Raw genomic sequence first — 20,360 nt, forward strand, 5'->3', positions numbered from 1 at the left:
GTGCTTCCCCTTCTCTCCCCATCTTGTCTACCGCTCCCCTTTTTATATACTTTGTTTGTCTGTTTGATTTTTATGTTTGAGAAATGTTAGGTCTTTCCCGAGCCTCGATTCTGTATACAAAAAAAAAAAGATAGATTTTTCTATCTTTTGCACCAAGGCACCGAGGGGAGGTGGGTTAGGGGACAGCAAGGAAGCTAGGAGCTACCTGTATGGACTTTGATATGATGTGAACACGTTCATGTTTGTCTGGCTTCAAAATAAAATTGTGGATAGTATCAAACGATTCTGGCATGTTAACCTCCTTGGGGAGTCCTCATCTTAGCTCATCCTTGGTGCCCATACATAAATTAATCTGCCAAGTATTTATTTACAGTAGTATATGAAGGGGTAATCCCTTTTCTCCCCTCCTCCCCCGCCACTACCAGGGAGCACAAATCGAAAACTCGAAGCTCGAGCGATTGTGCGGGCTGTGTATTCATGTCAAATTTCCGCTGCGTATTTTGTTGTGTATGTGTTATTGTGTGTTTCTATTTGGTTTTGGTTTTGTAGTTGTTGCAAATTTGTGTGTAATTAGTTGTTTCTTTGTTCGCGCCTCGTGCGCCTCGTGTGGCCTGGTGTCTCGTGCGGCCTCCTCGTCTCGACTTGTGCCCCGCCCCCTGTATCTCGTTTTTATTTCACCTCTGCTCCTGCTTTCTCAAATCCACGTTCTCACTTAGAGACTTTTCCCAGATTGTTTTTCATGGTTTTGTTTAAATATTTATTTACATATGTTTAAACCGCAGCCGTGATGCTGACGCCGCCCCCCTCCTCCCCACCCCCCAGAATTTCCATGTTTTAAACTTTTCCCAGTGTACCCTAGATAAGAATAGGTACGCCGTATCCCTGCGTGTCGTAAGAGGCGACTAAGAGGGTTGGCGTCAGGAAGGGCATCCGGCCATAAAAACATTGCCTCAAAAAGAGAACCATGACAATTACAACGACATGTGGGCAGGGTACAGCCTGAAGTGGAGATCGGTTTCTGAGGTTTGGGACATGGAATGTAGGGACAATGACAGGGAGATCAGGAGAAGTGGTGGAAGTATTGGTCAGAAGAAGAGTGGACATATGTTGTGTGCAAGAGACGAGATGGAAGGGAAGTGGTGTGAGAATGGTGAAGGGTAGGCAGGGACAGAAATACAAGTTTGTGTGGCAAGGGTGCCTGGAAGGCGTGAATGGTGTTGGTGTCCTGTGTTCTGAGGAGTTTGTAGACAGTGTGGTGAGTGTGACTAGAGTGAGTGATAGGTTGATGATGGTGAAAATGATGATTGGAAAGCTCTTGGTGAACGTCATCTCGGGATATGCTCCGCAGGTTGGTCGAAGCGATGAAGAGAAGGACAAGTTCTGGTGTGCGATAGAGAAGCTGATGGAAAACGTGAAAGATGAGGATGTTTTTGTGGTAGGAGGAGACCTAAATGGACATGTGGGAAGGAGTATGGATGGTTTTGACGGAGTTCATGGGGGTTACGGATATGGTGTGAGAAATGGAGAAGGTGAAAGGATTTTGGAGTTTGCTGATGGAGCTGATTTGTTGATTTGTAATACTCAGTTCCAGAAAGAGGATAATAAGCTTGTTACATACACGTCAGGTGGGTCGACGACAACCGTTGACTACCTGATGGTGCGTAGGCGAGATAGGGGGCACCTACGGGACATAAAGGTGATCCCGGGGGAGGAGGCTGTTTCACAGCACCACTTGGTTGTCTGCGACGTAAGGGTGAAAGGTGCGAGGAGAGCTCGGCGGGTGAAGTACCAACTGAGAATGAAGGTGTGGAGGTTGAAAGAGGTGACAGTAAGGGAGGCATTAAAAGAGAGGCTGAGTAGGGTCGAGGATGATGTGGTTGAGCTTGAAAGTGGTTGGATGTCAATGAACGCTAGTCTGTTGGGAGCCGTTGGTGAGGTATGTGGCTGGACAAAAGGACCACCGAGGCACTCGGAAACATGGTGGTGGGATGATGAAGTTGGAAAGAGGATTGCCGAGAAGAGGAAGAAGTTCAAGGAGTGGCAGAAGGCGAAGGGTACGGGAGCAGAAACAGCAGAGCATGAAAGTTATAAGGCAGCCAGGAAGGCTGCAAAGAAAGAGGTAGCAAAGGCGCAGGAGGCATGTAGGAAAATGTTCGGAGAACGCTTGGATTCGGAAGAGGGTCAGAAAGCAGTATTCAGGATTGCTAAGCAGATAGCGAAAGAGAGGTGTGATGTGATGGGGGTGAGTTGCTTGAAGGATGAAGTGGGACAAATCGTTGTGGACCCAGATGGAATTAAAGGAAGATGGAAAAGATATATGGAAATGCTGTTGAATACAGAGAATGAATGGGATGGCAACATAGAGAGTAACCCAGTTTTAGGACCGGCAGAGAAGATAACTGAGAAGGAAGTTGAGGAAGCGATAAAAGCAATGAAGGGTAGAAAAGCGGGAGGGCCGACGGGAGTTGTGGGAGATATGTTGAAGGCAGCAGGAAGTTGGGGTGTGAAGAGAATGACAGAGATCTGTAATCTGGTGGTGAAAGAAGGCCGCATTCCAGTGGATTGGGAACTGAGTGCCCTCGTCCCTCTATACAAGGGGAAAGGTGACCCTCTGGAGTGTGGCTCGTACCGAGCGATAAAGTTATTGGAGCATGGAATGAAGGTATTGGAAAGGGTGTTGGAGAGGAGGATAAGGAAGAAAGTGAAGATCGACGAAATGCAGTTTGGATTCATGCCAGGAAGAGGAACGACAGACGCGCTTTTCATTGTGAGGCAGTTGCAGGAGAAGTACATGGAGAAGAGGAAGAAGTTGTTTCTTGGGTTTGTTGAGCTGGAGAAAGCATTCGATCGGGTTCCACGCAAAGTATTGACATGGGCATTGAGGAAGTTAGGAGTGGAGGAATGGTTGATCAGAGTAGTGATGGCAATGTACAAAAGAGCGCGCACAGCTGTAAGGACGAAGGACAGGAACAGTGGTGAGTTTGAGGTGAAGGTGGGAGTGCATCAGGGGTCGGTACTAAGTCCACTACTATTTGTAGCTGTGATGGAGGTGCTGGCTCAGAACGTAAAGGAGGGTTTACCGTGGGAGTTGTTGTATGCAGATGATCTGGTGTTGATTGCGGAAAGTATGGATGGACTGAAGGAAAAGATGAACACGTGGAAGGAATGTATGGAGACAAAAGGTCTGAAGGTGAATATCGGAAAGACGAAGGTGATGGCAAGTGGTAAAGCATGTGGTGAGGTGGAAAGAACTGGGAAGTGGCCCTGTGCTGTGTGTAGGAAGGGTGTCGGAGTGAACTCCATTCAGTGTACAATGTGCGCTGAGTGGGTTCATCAAAAATGTAGTGGTCTGAGAGGGTCATTAACCAGTGTGGCAGCTACATTCAAATGTAAGGTGTGCACAGAGGGAGCTGCAGATGGAGGAAATGTTGAGTTGGATCTTGGAGACGGCGTGAAGCTGGAAGGTGTGAAAACATTTTGCTACCTCGGAGACATGCTGAATGGAGAAGGTGGATCAGACTCGGCAACGGTTGCTCGAGTGAGATGTGCATGGAAGAAGTTTCGGGAATTGAGTGGCGTGCTGATGATGAGGGGAGTGTCGTTGAAGCTGAAGGGAAAGGTGTATGCTGCATGTGTGAGAAGTGTTATGATTTATGGGAGCGAGACATGGGTAATGAATGTAGAGCAGCAACGAAGGTTGGAAAGGGTGGAAATGCGAATGGTTCGACGGATGTGCGGAGTATCGTTGAGAGAGAGGAAGACAAATGATGAATTGCGAAAGATGATGGGAATAGAGCCTGTGATTGATGCTGTGAAGAGGAACAGGTTGAGATGGTTTGGTCATGTGTTGAGGAAGGATGAAAGTGACTGGTTGAGAAGAGTGATGGAAATGAATGTAGAAGGAAGTAGAAGACGGGGAAGACCGAGAAAGACTTGGCTAAAGATGGTGGAAGAAGAAATGCGGGCAAGGGGGTTAACAAGGAGAGATGCAGAAAATAGGGCAAAATGGAGAAGATTGTCATGGGGACCGCAAGGCTAACCCCCGCTCTAGCAGGGAAAATGGCCTTTAAAATGCATGTTGTTGTTGTTGTATTCATGTGACAAGTTACGGAACAATCAGCCGGGTGACAAGGGAGTTGTAGCAAAAATAGCAAAAAGTTAACGGACAGACGGATGGACAGGCGGACGGACATCTGGACATCACGACCCATTTGATTAATTCATCTCTTCGAGAATCGCGATGAGATGACCTAAAAAGAGGTGAGGTTAGATTTTTTTTTAACGTCCCTTGTGCTAAAACAATTTTGAGCAACACAAACTTTCATCAAAACTGGTAACGAAGAGCAATTCATCTCAAAGTGACATTTTACTGACGGACCTGAACCCCACTGGGCCAGATTGGGAGTGGTGGTGGTGGTGGTGGGGAATGTGGAGGGGTAACAGAGTTGTTTTTATCTTGTTCCTTCATTCCATTGAAATGTGGTGTACAAACTTTAATTTAAAACATATTGCTGGTGTGCTGACTTCAAATATTCATAAATAATGAGGGTGCTTAAAATTTGGGATGAACTTTTGTTTGTAAAAGGTAGAATAATACAAGTAGATGAATAATTTGTATTGTGTTTATAAAATCAAGAAATATAATAAATGTTTCTCGCTTTCAGGCTTGTGCTGGTGTGTGTGTTTGTGTGTGTTCGTGTGTGTGCATATAATATACAAGTGAATAGGATAAGGAGGTGGAGACCAGGAAAGGAGAACGAGCGGAAGAGGCAATATATCTGAGGAAGATGTTCGGTCAGCTTTGAAGAAATTAAAGAAAGGTAAAACAGCAGAGTCAAGCGGTGTTGTGGTTGAGATGGTGGTGGCAGCAGGGGAATTTAGGGTGGTGCATGCCTGACCTATGTCGGATGATATGGAGGAATGGATATATCCCAGACATGATCGTACAGAGAAGTGAAGCTGTTGGAGCATCGAAGCTATTTCAGAAGGTTGTTGAGAACATATTGAGAGGAGTATACAGTGGATGAGCATGAGAAGTAATTTGACCTTGAGTGGAAGGTCAACGACAGATGCAATATTTATAGTGAGCCAGATTCAAAAGAAGTACTTAGTTAGCAAAGAAGAAGTTATGTCATGTGTTTTTAGAGCACAGGGAATTACAGAGGATTTGGTGGGGGTAGTTATGTCAATGTATAAGAGGCCAAGACTATCAGTATGAGCTAGTGGAGAATGCACAGTCATATAAAGTGAAAGCAGGTTTACATGAGGGATTGTTGATGGGCCCCTTACTTTTTGTACTAGTTATAGAAGGGAGTTTGAAAGGGGCGAGGGTAGCATTCCCATGGGAATTATTATATGCAGATGAGCTAGTCTTGACAGTAAAAAGTAAAAACAGAATTAGAACCAGAACAACACTCGGTAGGGCACATACCTCAGCCAGGCTGAACAGCTTGCGTTTTGTATCACACTGATAGGCCATATCTCAGACAGACAGACAGGGGTGAAAAGATAACCTCCATCCATCTTCGGTGGTGGAGGTATCTAAAGGAGCTGTTTCTTATTAGGAAGGAAGCAACTAGTAATGGATTGAGGGTGAATGTAAAAAAGACAAATGTTAGGGTTAGTGGCGACGAAGGAGAAAGGAAGGAGAGTGGGAAGTGGCCCTGTATGACGTGTGGTGAGGGAGTCTGGTCAAATTATATTTGGTGTGTGTTTTGCAAAAGGTGGTGCCATTGGAAATGCAGTGGAGCCAGCACAAAGTGGAGAGCAGTACTCCATCAAGCTGTAGATGAAGGTCTTGTACATTAATAAAAGTTCAGGTGTGCCAAAGAAGAACTTTGTACAACCAAGGATGCCCAATCGGTAGCTTGCTTTAGAGGCCAACTTTGAAACTTGGTTTGCCCAAGAAAGATTGTGGCAGTGACTGAGACCCAGGTGTTTGAATGACTGAACTTCCTCAAGAGGATTGTTGAAAAACAAGAACCAGATGGGTTTGTTGGGAGGGGGGAGGGAGGGGGTGAGGTGGGGAGGATTGCCGGATGGTCCTTTTCTAGCGAGAGAGACTGGGAGTGTACGGTTTGTCAGGTTGTGATGAAATTATGGTTGATAACTGTTGCAGTTCCCGCTTCAACTGGTGACAGCTTATAAAAGGGGCTGAGTTGTCGGGAGAGGAGTTGGTCTGCATTTGTCTGGCTTCAAGTTGGTAAGAAAGATAATGTGCCTTACATATGACTGGCTTTATATAATGCATTGATGAACGCTGGCTTATTAGATTATTACTCTTTAATAGATGGTGTGGAGTTCGATCGGAATAAAGCTCACGATCTCTGGAGTTTATGTGGACTTGATTATCACCACATTTTATTCCGATTGAGTCCTTCGCTTGAGGACCATGGACAAGCCTCTATGACTCGAGACGTTCTGCGGGGATCCACAGGCAACGAATGCTGCCAGCCAATGGAGACATTGGTATAGTTCTCTCCAGAACTACATCTCCGTAGTGCAGGATCTCACCGAGCCGCAAAAGCTCTCAATACTGACCTGCCATGTGAGTGACATTGTCTGTGATTACATCTCTCATTGTGACTCGTATGAGACCGCCGTAGCAGCCCTGAAAGACATCTACGTAAAACCAAGAAGCGCCTTGTATGGTCGCCACATGCTTGCGACTCGACGACAGGATCCGTCAGAGAGTCTCGAACAATACCTACAGGAGTTTAGATGACTCGGCAAGGATTGCCTGATGGAAGAGCGAACGGTCGCAGAGTCGACTGATATTCTAATGCGTGACGCAATTGTGGCGGGCATCGCTTCGCCGGCCATGAGGCTGAGATTGCTCGGGAAAACTGCTATGTCGCTTCAGAAAGCGTTCGAGCAGGCGCGCGTCTTTTAGCTGGCCCATACTCGTGCTGAGGCGTACGGCTGCCCCTACATAACTGCGGGGGCTGTGGCTGAGGTTTGCATGGAGCCGGCTCTCACGGCCGAGCAATCTCTCGCCGGATCCGCCGCAGCTCTAGGATCAGCCGCCGCGCTGCCGGCTGTGGACGAGGAGAGTTTGAGTGCTGCCGCCGTCACTTCTTCTTCAGAGAATGCAAAATGCTATTTCTGTAGGCAATAAACGGCACGCATGGGCTTTGTACCCTGCCAAAGATGCTTTATATCATAATTCTGGCTGGAAAGGTCACTTTGCGAAGGTTGTCCACGCAGCCAAGACATGGCGTGCGACCCTCGCAGGAATCAACACCTCGCGCTTTTCGTGCTCCGGGGACTCGGGAATATCGCGCAGTCTGCAAAGCACTGCACTACCGGTGCTCGTGGAGGGGAAGCCGGCCGATGCACTGGTGGATACCGGAAGTAGTACAAGCTTCGTCAGTCAAGCTCTGGTGTAACGCCACGGATGGACCGTGGAACAAGTCACATGGCGAATCTACATGGCGTCTTTGGGGCTGTGGGTTCACACGAAGGGCTTGTGTACACTTAATCTGGTTGTCAACCATGTGTCGTATCCTGACGTCAAACTCATGATAATGCCTGATCGATGTACGGACGTGCTTCTCAGACACGATTTTCTGCATAGACATGGGCGGTTAGATATGCAATTTGGTCAAGGGGAGAATACTCTTTCGGTGTGCGGTCTGGCCGAAATGGCCATCGAACCACCAGCTCTGTTCCCTAGTCTGACAGCCGATTGTAAACCACAAACTGCAAAGTCCCGACGGTATACTCGTGCCGACACCCAGTACATTGCAGATGAGACTAAGCGATTGTTACGGGAGGGTATGTATTATAGAGCCGAGTAGGTCTCCGTGGAGAGCACAGGTGCTCGTAGTGCACAAGGAGAACCACCGAAAGCGCATGGTCGTCAATTATTCCCAGACGATCAATCGATTCAAGCAGTTAGACGCGTATCCCTTACCAAAAATTGACGATTTAGTGCGGGAGGTGACTAGGTACCGCATCTTCACTACTCTGGACTTCAAAAGTGCGTATCATCAGACACCGATACGCGAGTTGGATAGGCCATATACGGGGTTCCAGTTCGAGCAATGGTTTTATCAATTCCGTCGCATACCATTTTGGGTGACAAACGGAGTGTCTTACTTTCAACGCACGATCGATGATATTGTGGCTAGAGAGCAATTAAAAGAGATTTTCGTGTATGTGGATAACGTGACTATTTGCAGGCATACCCAGGAGGATCACGATGCTAACTTGAAACTATTGTTGGCAATGGCGCGACAGTAATATCTGACCTTCAATGAGGATAAGTGTCATTATGCTACTAAAACAATAGACTTCCTCGGGTACACGGTAACAGGGGGCGAGATAAAGCCTGACGCCGAGTGCCGAGAGCCTTTGCTCGAGATGGCGGCTCCGTATGATTGGGCGTCCCTGAAGCATGTCTTAGGGCTATTTGCTCATTATAGCCGGTGGGTACAAGGTTACTCAGAGAAAATAAGGCCTTTGGTGGATTGTAAAGCCTTTCCTCTGACGATGGCTGCCAAAGACACGTTTCAACATCTGAAGGAAAATATCGCGGGGGCGAATGTGACTTCCATCGACGACACAATACCATTCCTGGTCGAGACAGACGCCTCGGATTGTGCAATTGCAGCGACCCTCACGCATGGGGGTCGACCAGTAGCATTTTCTTTCGCGCACTTTGTCCCCGAGTAAATGCAGACACTACATCGGCTAAAAGGTCAACACAGGCCAAATTTCTAAAATCATTAATTTTCATCCGATTGACTTCAAATTCTAAGAGGATTTGCATATATGGTCACTTAATTCAACCACCAGCTATTTTTGCGGTCAACATAGGCCAAAAGGTCAAAATAGGCCAAGTTTCAAAAATCCTCAATTTTCATCCGATTGACTTGAAAATTGAACATTTGCACATTGAGTCACTAAATAGGGTAATTAACTAATTTTGAGGTCAAAAGGTCAAAGGTCAACTCAAGGTCAACCTTTAAAATCATCATTTTTCATCTGAAAAATCGTCACTTTTCATCCTGTTGATGCAAGCTTTTTTTCTTTTCCTTTTTTTTTGTATACAGAATCGAGGCTCGTGAAAGAGCTAACATTTATCACAAAAAGAAATCAAAGAGACAAACAAAGTATATAAAAAAGGGGAGCGGTAGACAAGATGGGGAGAGAAGGGGAAGCACATAAACACAACATTTGAGAGCAGGGACATCGGGAATGTGTGGGAGGGAGAGGGATTGGGGGAAGGCGGCGTGGGAAGTATAAACACAGTACACCAAGCACTTCCAGGAAAGAAGTTGGTATTTCAAAAAAGTGGATTTTGGGTGAAATTAGCGGGGGTAGAAAAGATCAAGGTTTTGGATGGGGGAAGATAAGAGATGGTGGTGAACAGTTGTTTTAAAGACCTGGAGGGAGGAGTCGGATTGAAGAAAGTGAGCGAGTTTGTTTCAGAGGCGGGAGAAAAAAGTAATTAAGGAGAGAAGGTGAGCAGAGAGTCTTGATTTTGGCAGAGAGACTTCTACTGACTCCTCACCATAAGAGGGTTGCAGGCAGATATTGTGTGACCTGTGGGAATATTTGGGGGACAGAGCCCAGAGAGAGCTGGAGGAGCAAGGCCGGAGAGGAGTCGGTAGAAGACAGAAAGATGACCAACCTGCCTGCGGTGAGTAAGTGAAAGGCCCTCGGAGATTGCGTCATCGCGGGAGATTCCAATAATTCTGAACGCTTTGGTTTCAACAGCGTGAAGACGAGCTAGGTGTGAGGCAGGAGCACCAGCCCAGAGGGGGGAACAGTATTCCATTGAGCTGTGGATGAAAGCCTTATATGTGGTGAAGAGCTCAGGTGTGCCAAGGAAGGACTTCACACGACGGAGGATGCCCAGTCGGCGAATGTCTTTGGAGGCCAGATTTGAAATGTGGTTTTCCCAGGAAAGATCATGGCAGATAGTGAGACCCAAAAGCTTGAGTGACAGAACTTCTTGGAGAGGATTATTCAGAAAGTGGATGGAAGGGTTGACCTGTCGGTCTTTTCGGAGAGACATCGTAAGAGTGTGAGATTTGTCAGGATTGAAAGACATTTTCCACTTGTTTGCCCAGTCTGTGATTTTTTCCAGGTCTGCAGAGAGTGAGGAGGCTGCAGACTGCCGATCTGAAGGATGAGGAATGGAGCGGCAGAGAGTGGAGTCATCAGCAAAGAGATAGAGAAGATTTTCAAGAGAGTCGGAGAGATCATTGATGAAGACAGAAAAAGCACAGGGCCCAGAACACTGCCTTGGGGAACTCCAGCCTGAACAGGAAGAGGAGATGAGAGAAACCCATTCAGGGCCACATGTTGACTACGACTAGAGAGGAAGTCCACCAGCCATGCGTGGAGATTTCCATGGATACCAAAGGAGGAGAGTTTGGTGAGAAGAGCGGGGTGCCAGATGGTATCGAAGGCACGTGATATGTCAAGGGAGACAGCTCTAATTTCCTGTTTGGCATTGAGGACCTCCATCCATTATTGAGACAGCAGAAGAAGCATGTCCAGAGCAGAGTGACCAGGTCTGAAACCAAATTGATGATCAGAGATCAAGCCATTGGAGAAGAGGAAAGATTTCATATCCGAAGCAATGATGGATTCCATGACTTTGCTGATAATTGGGAGAAGGCTGATTGGTCTGTAGTTGCTAGGATCTGTTTTTGCACCTTTTTTGTGTAAAGCGGTGATGTTGGCTGATTTCCAAGCAGGTGGCAGATGACCTTGAGCAAAAGAGAGGGTGAAGAGAACAGAGAGAGGGAGTGAAAGAGCGGAAGAACAGGATTTTAGGACCCGTGGACTGATGCCGTCAGGTCCAGTTGCAGAATCAGAGTCGAGAGTTGACAGAAACGTTTCCACCTCGTCAGGAGGAAAGGACACAGAGTCCAGGAGCAGCTGGGTATGACTGGGTATGGTGGGTACAGAGCGGGATGGATTTGGGACACAAGATTTAGAGGCAAACACAGAGTTGAGGCATTCAGCTTTTTCCGTGCAGAGTCAGCTGTGTTGCCATTTGAGGTGAGGGAGGGGATGGAGAGGGAACAAACACCAGAAACAGATTTGACCAGACGCCACCAGGATTTGGAAGAGTTAGACAGACAGGAGAGTTCGGTCTTGAGAACGGAGAGATATAGTTTCCTGGCTCTCCTGAGGGTGGAGACACACTTGTTTTGGGCTTTGTGAAAGGAAATGAGATTTCCTTCCGTTGGATTAGCTTTCCAGGAGACGAAGGCAAGTTGTTTCTGGGCAACAGCCTCACCACAAAATTCCGTGTACCATGGACGGGAGGAAGGGTATGACAACTGAAGACGAGGTGGGATAAATCTGTGCATGAGAGAGAGCAATTTACTTTGGAAGAATTCCCAGGATGAGTTTATGTCAGAGGCGGTAGAGATGGGAGACCAGTCCAGATGATTGATGGCTGCTTGAAGACCGTGCCAGTTGGCCTGAGTGAAATGCCAGACTCGTAGACGCTGAGGAGGCTCCCTGAGAATGGTCAGAGAGATGTCCACTTTAACAAGCACATGATCAGATGAGCCGATTGGAGCAGAAGAAGAGCAGCAGACATTTTCAGGGAAGTTAGTCATAACCAAGTCCAGAAGAGAGGATGCTCCGTTGACTGAGAACCGGGTCGGGAAATTGACAGATTGAGTCAGTCCCAGTGAGTCGCAGAAGTCTTTTGCTGAGGAGCCATGGCTGGTGAGAGAGGTACCCACACCTAGCCAACTGGCATGGTGACAATTTAAATCACCACATTTGAGGAAGAGAGAGATCATCAATCAAAGCTTTGATCAAGATCGTCAATTTTAATCATGATGAAATGGACAAATTGCTGTATCAATGGAAAACTTCTTTTGGTATCGTGCTCCACATGACGTCTTCTTTATTTCTTTATTTTACGGACGCGTTGCTATTTTTAGGTAAATTTTCATTGAGATTTTTATTTCAGTTTAAAATTGTAGAATTACAATTTTCGAATGCTAGATATAGATTGAGGTTTTTTGGGGGGTTTTTTCCAGACGCCTTTACGGTTTGTCTATGTAAATTTTCATTTACGGACCCTTTTTCTTATTTTTCATTTACAGACATTATTGTCATGATTATTTCACAGTTTACAGTTATATAAATTACAATTTTCAAATACTAGATATTGATTGAGTTTTTTTTATGCATGCGTTTACGGTGTTTACGTACATTTTCATTTACAGATGCTTCATGATGGTTCTATGATTTTTCCTGGTGTACCGGCTTCGTTGCCAAATTTAAGCTTTCGCTGACATCCGGAAGGGACTGAACATTAATATCAGTAATTCAGTCAGTGATTATAAAGAGCTTTATATTTTTTCCATAAATTTGGTTACTTCAACGAGATATCCTTTTTCATGAAAGTGTATTTGCGTCGCACACAATGTTTTCGTTTATTCATGTATCCGTTTACAAAAATGCAAAATATCTAAGATTTCTGGGCAGCAGCCCATGTATAGATTAACAGTAGATACTCTTAATAGAAGCTCATCTCACCCTAACTTACTACTGGTACCACATTTACACAATTGAGCCATTTTATGATTGGCCCCAATGTCCACTAAGGGCAACTAAAAACAAATTACAAAAATGATCGTCACTTGTTACTATGAAATTATCAATTTTATCTGCTTGTGTGAAGAATGTACCATTGAGCAGCAAATGAGGTTACAGTCAATTTTCCAGTAATTTCTGTGCATGTCTTGTTTTAGTGGGTTCCTAAGTAGTTGTGATACAACATGTAGGTTTGGATAGAAACATATGGTCAGAGTACCTGCCGAAAGGTCATACTCTTTTTGGAAGATCGGCACCATAATATCTTTCACGCTCAGAGTGAATGACAGTTGATTGGGCAGTCAGAAAAACATTCCCACTTTTCAGTGCCCATGTGGTGGCACTGAAAAAGAATGATACTTTTAGTTGTCGTTGGTGTTGTTGTTGTATAGCCCCAGACAGTTCGCTTGAACAAGCCCACGGCATGAAGACAGCTGATCCATCTCCCAGGAGTGTCCCAGGAGCGACCCAGAGATCCCCCCCCCCTCCCCCCCCATCCAGGATGGTGTACCCCTGTCTTCATAAAGTCAGGGTCACGACAGAGTCAGAGAGAGAGAGAGGGAGGGGGGAGAGAGAAAGAGAGAGAGAGAGGGAGGGGAGAAAGGGAGAGAGAGAGAGGGGGGAAGAGAGAGAGAGAGAGAGAGAGAGAGAGAGAGAGAGGGAGAGAGGGAGGGAGAGAGGGAGAGAGGGAGAGAGGGAGGGGGGAAAGGGAGAGAGAGAGGGAGAGAGGGAGGGAGAGAGAGAGGGGGGGAAAGGGAGAGAGAGAGGGAGAGAGAAAGAGACAAGAGGGAAAGGGCCGATCCATGTGGGCCGGTCCATCAGCACTCTGACCGTGACCGCACTGCCCTGACAGCGGCAGACATACTGTGTCTGTCTGTCTACAGAAGTGAAGTTGTGGCACATTTCGTTTAAATTCATGATAATTGGAAGTTACGAAGGCACATAACAGAATAATAGTGTCAATGAGTATTGAGTATGGTGAGTTGTGAATGACAAGTAGAAACATTCGCATCATGGCAACAGGGCCCAATCAATACCTTTCTATCCTGAGAGACAAGGTGGAAACACCTTTCAGAAAGGTTATTATTACCTTCATGACCAATATAATCTCCCACCAGCAGTGATGCACGATGCAAGGTGGTGGGCAAATGTATAATCCATGGAGCAGCCCGACGAGTGCATCCCGTGGATTGGTTTACGGCAAACAGCCATCTGCTCTGTGCGCTTCAGGGCAGTTTTCTACTCTTCAGACTGCTATCCCATAAGTGTGGACCTATTCCGATTTATATGGGTGAGCAGTTTCCAAGATTTGTCCTCATATACAAATTTGAACAGGTTACACAGGTATATTATAAACAGAGCCAAGATATTGAAAGAGGTCTGCATTTTCCAAGTTGACTGTAATGCCACCTTCCAGGCATGTTTGAACGGAAATGCTTTTCATGACAAATGTGTGCAGAACTATTTCCATATTTCATCTTACTCACAGCATCAGTTGCCTCAGTTGCTTGCCTTTCAATCTAAAATTCTGATGGACTGTATGCACGGCACCTCTCAGGTGTGCAGTGCCTGGTTGCTGCAGTTGGATCATTTATGGGAGCAGAGCTAGGCTGTTGAAGCATATTGTTTCCCATATAATAGGACAGCAATTTAGAATTTGGAACGGGTGCAATAATGACACACAATATGGTCCCATTATGTGGTATAATGGCACCCAATTGTGCGCCATTATAACTATACAGTAATAGGAAAGAGTATAATGCCGCTACTTTTGAAAGCTATCACTGGATCTTTAATGTCCACCATGGAATGCTAGCAGATTAATTTCTCCCTTAATATCCCCATAAAAAGGATGCTGCACTCTGTGTAGTGACACCCTGATGGGGATGCACCAGGATAATGTTTTCTTCCACAGTGACATAAGGCTCATGAAGATAACTCGAGATTATACATAAATCACATGCAGCAGTGTACTTTGCAATGAATTATAGCAATAGTAGCAGACCATCGATAATTGCTGCATATATGGGATTTAAACCTCGGTTCCCCACATCATGAGCCGGGGGTTGAGATAGAAATACTAACAGACCAAAGGATAACAGATTGGAGTACATATATGTATGTACATATACACACACACTATATACATATATATACACATGTGTGTGTGTATATACACACACACACACACACACACACACACACACACACACACACACACACACACACACACACACACACACACACACACACACACACACACACACACACACACACACTACCGGTCAAAAGTTTTAGAACACCTCGATTTTTCCAGTTTTTATTGAAATTTACGCAGTTTAATGTCCAGTGAATAACCTGTAATGGTACAAAGGTAAGCAGTAAACTGCTCGAGGTTTAAAAAAAAGTTTAGGTTAGCAAAAAACGGGAAAATAATGTAAATTGCACAATTATATTGTAAAAAAAAGGCCTTCTTCAGGGAGCAAGTAATGGGTTAACAACTTACAGCTGTTCTGCAGCAATGTAAGTAAATTAAGCCTTGAAAGTTGATGCAAACAATTCCTACAGGTGTCCCAACCTCTGCTGATTACTTGATTACAAACCCCCTGTCTGTATGAAAGCAGTATTGGAACAGACTGTCATTACACCCTCTGAAGCATTATTTGGACGATATTGCACTGCAGGAAGTAGTATATTGGAAACTGCAGAAACTCTGACAGGAAGAGGTCTGGCAGACCCAAAGCCACAACAGAATCAGAAGACAAGTTTTTGAGCGTCAACAGCTTGCGTGATAGGCGGCTCACAGGACAACAGCTTCAAGCACAGCTTAACACTGGTCGAAGTAAGCAAGTCTCAGTTTCAACTGTGAAGAGAAGACTTTGAGCTGCAGGTTTTACAGGTCGAGTGGCAGTAAGAAAGCCATTGCTAAGATGGCAAAATAAGGAAAAGAGGCTTGCCTGGGCCATGAAGCACCGCCAGTGGACAACTGAAGACTGGAAGAAGGTCTTATGGACCGATGAATCAAAATTTGAAATCTTTGGTTCATCAAGCAGGGTTTTTGTACGCCGTCGAGTAGCCAAAAGGATGGTGCCTCAGTGTGTGACACCAACTGTCAAACATGGAGGAGGAAGCGTGATGGTCTGGGGCTCTTTTACTGGATCCAGACTTGCACAGAGTAACTGGCACCCTGAACCAAAAGGGCTAAGACAGCATTTTACAGCGCCATGCCATACCTTCTGGTATACGCCTAGTTGGTCAGGGGTTCATCCTACAGCAAGATAATGACCCTGAACACACATCCAGGCTATGTCAAAACTACCTTCGAGGAAAAGAACAAGACGGTAGGCTTCAAATCATGGAATGGCCAGCACATTCTCCAGACCTAAACCCCATCGAGCTGGTTTGGGATGAACTGGACAGAAGGGTGAAAGCAAAGCAACCTACAAGTGCAACACATTTGTGGGAACTTCTGCAACAGTGTTGGGAAGAACTTCCCGAACAATATTTGATTTCTATTGCAGAAAGAATGCCACGCGTGTGTTCGGCGGTTATATCTGTAAAAGGTGGCGACTTTGCCGAGTCAAAAATTTAAATTAAATTTTGTTAAACAAAATGATTCTATGATTTCTTTTTTATCCCCAATTGTTTATTTGTTCTATGCTTAATTTCAGAGTACATTGAGACATTAAACTGCGGAAATTTCAATAAAAACTGGAAAAATTGAGGTGTTCTAAAACTTTTGACCGGTAGTGTTTGTATGTATGTGTGTATGTATGTATGTATGTATGTATGTAGGTATGTATGTATGTATGTATGTAGGTATGTATGTATGTAGGTATGTATGTATGTATGTATATATATATATATATATTTACATATATACTTTTCATTTACAGTATGACCTTTTAATAAACGGCTCCCTCTCTGAGGCTATAACCGACCACTTTGCTGACTCTGTAATGTACGCTTAAATGAACAGAGTATTAATCCAATAAATCCTTGACAAAGCATGACGCCATTAATCTCACGAGGCCTTGCATTCACCCAGAGGCAAAAATCAAAGTTCATAAGACATATTGGCAAAATCTGAATGGTTTGAAATAAAACCACATATACCAAAGTGTCACCTGTTTAATCAGCGAGTTGTGCCTGGAGCTCATTTTCTCTGTGCTTATTTTCAAATCTTTATTATAACGCACACATGAAGCAAAAAGTGGGGTTAAGCAATTGTTCCACTTTGTCTGTCTGACTGTCTGTCTACAGATGTCAGTCTATGATTGAGGAACTACTTAATTTCAATTGAATGTTTTTTTTTTTAACACTAGAACATGCCTTGGAACCAGAACCGAAACAAAAACTTGCAGTTACAGTCATGTGAAAAAGTAAGTACACCCCATGTAAAGTTTGGACTTTTTCAACATATTTCAACATACAGCTATTTGATCTTCATTTCAACAATATTGATAGATAAAGGTGATATAATATAACAAATATCATGAAACATTTACATTTTGTAGTCCATTGTATAATTTAAATAAACATAAATGCAAATTTCGCATTTGGAAAAAGTAAGTACACCCTTGGCTCCAATAGGTGGTATTGCCCCCTTTGGCAGAAACAACCTCAAGTAGGCGTTTCTTATAACTGTCTACCAGTCTCTGACATCGACTGGGAGAAATGTTTGCCCACTCCTCCATGCAGAATTCTTTCAGCTGTGCGATGTTTGAGGGGCTTCTTGCATGCACAGCTCGTTTCAAATCCCCCCACATCTCGATGGGATTTAGATTGGGGCTTTGACTTGGCAATTCCAGAACCCTCCATTTCTTTCTTTTCAGCCATTCCTTGGTGGATTTACTGGTATGTTTAGGGTCATTGTCATGTTGCAAGGTCCATCTTCGGTTGAGCTTCAACTTTCCGACAGATGGCCTCACATTATCCTCAAGCACCCTCTGGTACAATGAAGAATTCATAGTGGATTCTATGATGGTGAGCTGCCCAGGCCCTGATGCAGCAAAGCTGCCCCAAACCATAATATTTCCACCACCATGCTTTACAGTTGGTATCAGGTACTTGTGGTCAAATGCTGTCTTTGGTTTTCGCCAAACATGTCTTCTGGTACTGTGGCCAAATAGCTCTACCTTTGACTCATCTGTCCAGAGCACATTGTTCCAGAAGTGCTGGTCTTTGCCTCGGTGTTCATTGGCAAACTTTAGTCTTGCCCTGATGTTCTTTCTGGACAGCAAAGGTTTCCTCCTGGCCCAATCCCTGGTGTTGGGCTAGCGGCTAGGGTGCCAGCTTAGGATCCTAGGATCCTGGGTTCGAATCCCGGTCGATCGCTGAATTAACGCCAGGGGGGTTGACTCAGCCTGTCATCCTTCCGAGGTCGGCTAATTGAGTACCAGTTCACTGGTAATTCCCTGTTTGTCGTAAAAGGCGACAAAAAAGGGTTGGCGTCAGGAAGGGCATCCGGCCGTAAAACATTGCTTCAAAAAGGGGACCGAAAAACAACAACAACCACGGTTCCCGAAAAAGGCCAACCCCCGCTTTGCAGGGAAAAATGGCCTCTAAAGGTGGTTATTATATATTATGTTATACACCTCCCATGTAGATCAAATTTGTGCAGCCTCTTTCTAATGGTAGACTCGTGCACTTTGACATCAACAGTGGGAAGCGCTACCTGGATAGTCAGGTTCAGTATGTCCAGATTTAAAGTTTCGTTGGATTTTTTGGGGGATTTGGAAAACTATATATTTTTGGAAACTATATTGTATAGTCAGTCAGAAAACCAATGTTGCTATTTGCACAGACTCCTGTATGGCGGCCATCTTGGATTTCCAAAATTGCCGCCGTATAACTAATTTTTCTCAATATCTCAGCTTCTAAATAACATAAGAGCTTTGATTCTAACGGCTAAACATACATTTTCAAGGGCCCCGAATCCAATGGTAACAAGTTCGATAAGCTAGACATGACCATAGAGCTCCTATGTGGCGGCCATCTTGGATTTTTCAAACTGGCCGCCGTAAAATTGATGTTTCTCAATATCTCAGCTTCTAAACAACATAAAGCTTTGATTCTAACGGCTAAACATACATTTTCAAGGGCCCCGAATCCAATGGTAACAAGTTCGATAAGCTAGACATGACCATAGAGCTCCTATGTGGCGGCCATCTTGGATTTTTCAATCACGATATGGAGGTGCAATTTCAATAATTTCAATTATCACGCCTGTCAAAAGACTTCAAGAGTCAGTTTGGCCTGGAAGGTGACAAGATCACAGAACATCATGACCTTGGTCCAAGTGCAGTCAAGAGGGAGCATGAAGCAATCAACAAGATCAAGGCTGCGATACTGAGTCACGGGAATCCATTTGACACTGAAGGTGACAAGCTGCACAATGTGATAACGAATGCTTACATCCCAGACGAGTATGTACCACAGATCTTGAACATTGATGTCACTGGTCAGAAGTTGTACGAAGACTACGTGTCGGAGCGTATCAATGGAGATGTTAGCCTCTGGGCACCAGTCAAGAAGGAGAACAACAAGATGTTCACGTCTGGGAACAAGAGAACCACAGTGAAACTCAGAGACAGGACTGTGGATCTGAAGGAGACTAAGGAACTGCACGGAAGGCTCATGGTCCTTGCCAAGTCAAACAGAGCCGTCAACCAGAAATATGCCATCGGAAATTATGAGTTCACTGTGACACCAAGAGCACTGTTCGCTCCAGATGGGACAATTCTTCCATGCACTGACAAGTCGAAGTTAATTCATCTCCTCGACAAGTTAGCAAGAGCAGAAATTCACCCCGAAGATCAGCAGCAGACACCAGCTGCAAGTGTTCTACAAGAAGATCCAATGGACACAAGAACTATGGCATCCACATCTAGTAAACCTACAAGTCGGAAGATTGCACTGGTGGATGGGATGGTACTTGTGCATAAGCTGACAAAGAAACCAGCCACTGTAGTGAAAGTCAACGATCTGGGTGAATGCTTCAATGACAGACTCATGTCTCCAACAAAATATTGTGATGAGATCATACTGGTCTTTGACACGTACAAAAACGATTCTCTGAAGAGTGCTACCAGGGCTAAAAGAAGGCAAGGAAAGGATGCAGTACAGTATCAAGTCAGAGATGACACCAACATCAAACACATCCCAATGAGCAGATTCCTTTCTCATGACAAAACAAAGGCTGATCTGACTGACTATCTGGCAGCGAAAACTCTAGAATACAACAGTCACTCATCCAAGTTGATTATCACATCTGCTTCAGGGCGTACTAGGAGCAACAGTGACCTGCTCTTCGAGGACAACAACCATAAAGAAGCTGACACCCTGTTGATCCACCAGGCCGTGCTGGCATCCCAGCGAAACCCACATGATGCGCAGTTGGTGTTCTTCTCTCCCGACACAGATGTCCTGGTACTAGTCATAGCAAACTATGACCTACTGCTGAGGAATACATCCATTTCCATGGCCTCTGGAATACTTCAAATAGAGCCACTGTGGACAGCTCTAGGGGTCGAAAGAGCAAAGGCGTTGCCAGCCTTTCATGCTTTCACAGGGGCAGACAACACTGGGAGGTTCTCTCGAATAGGCAAAGCAACCTGGCTGCATGTCTACCTCAAAGCAAGTGAAGATGTCATAGACACCGTGCGAATGCTTTCAGATGCAACTGAAGTGACGGAGGACATGTTGTCCACACTAGCTAACTTTGTATGCGCTGCTTACTCTCCAAATGGCATCCACATCGACAGCATCCCCGAACTACG

This window comes from Myxine glutinosa, chromosome 2, assembly GCF_964187855.1.
Source record: "Myxine glutinosa chromosome 2, kmMyxGlut1.1, whole genome shotgun sequence".
Taxonomy (NCBI): Eukaryota; Metazoa; Chordata; class Myxini; order Myxiniformes; family Myxinidae; genus Myxine; species Myxine glutinosa.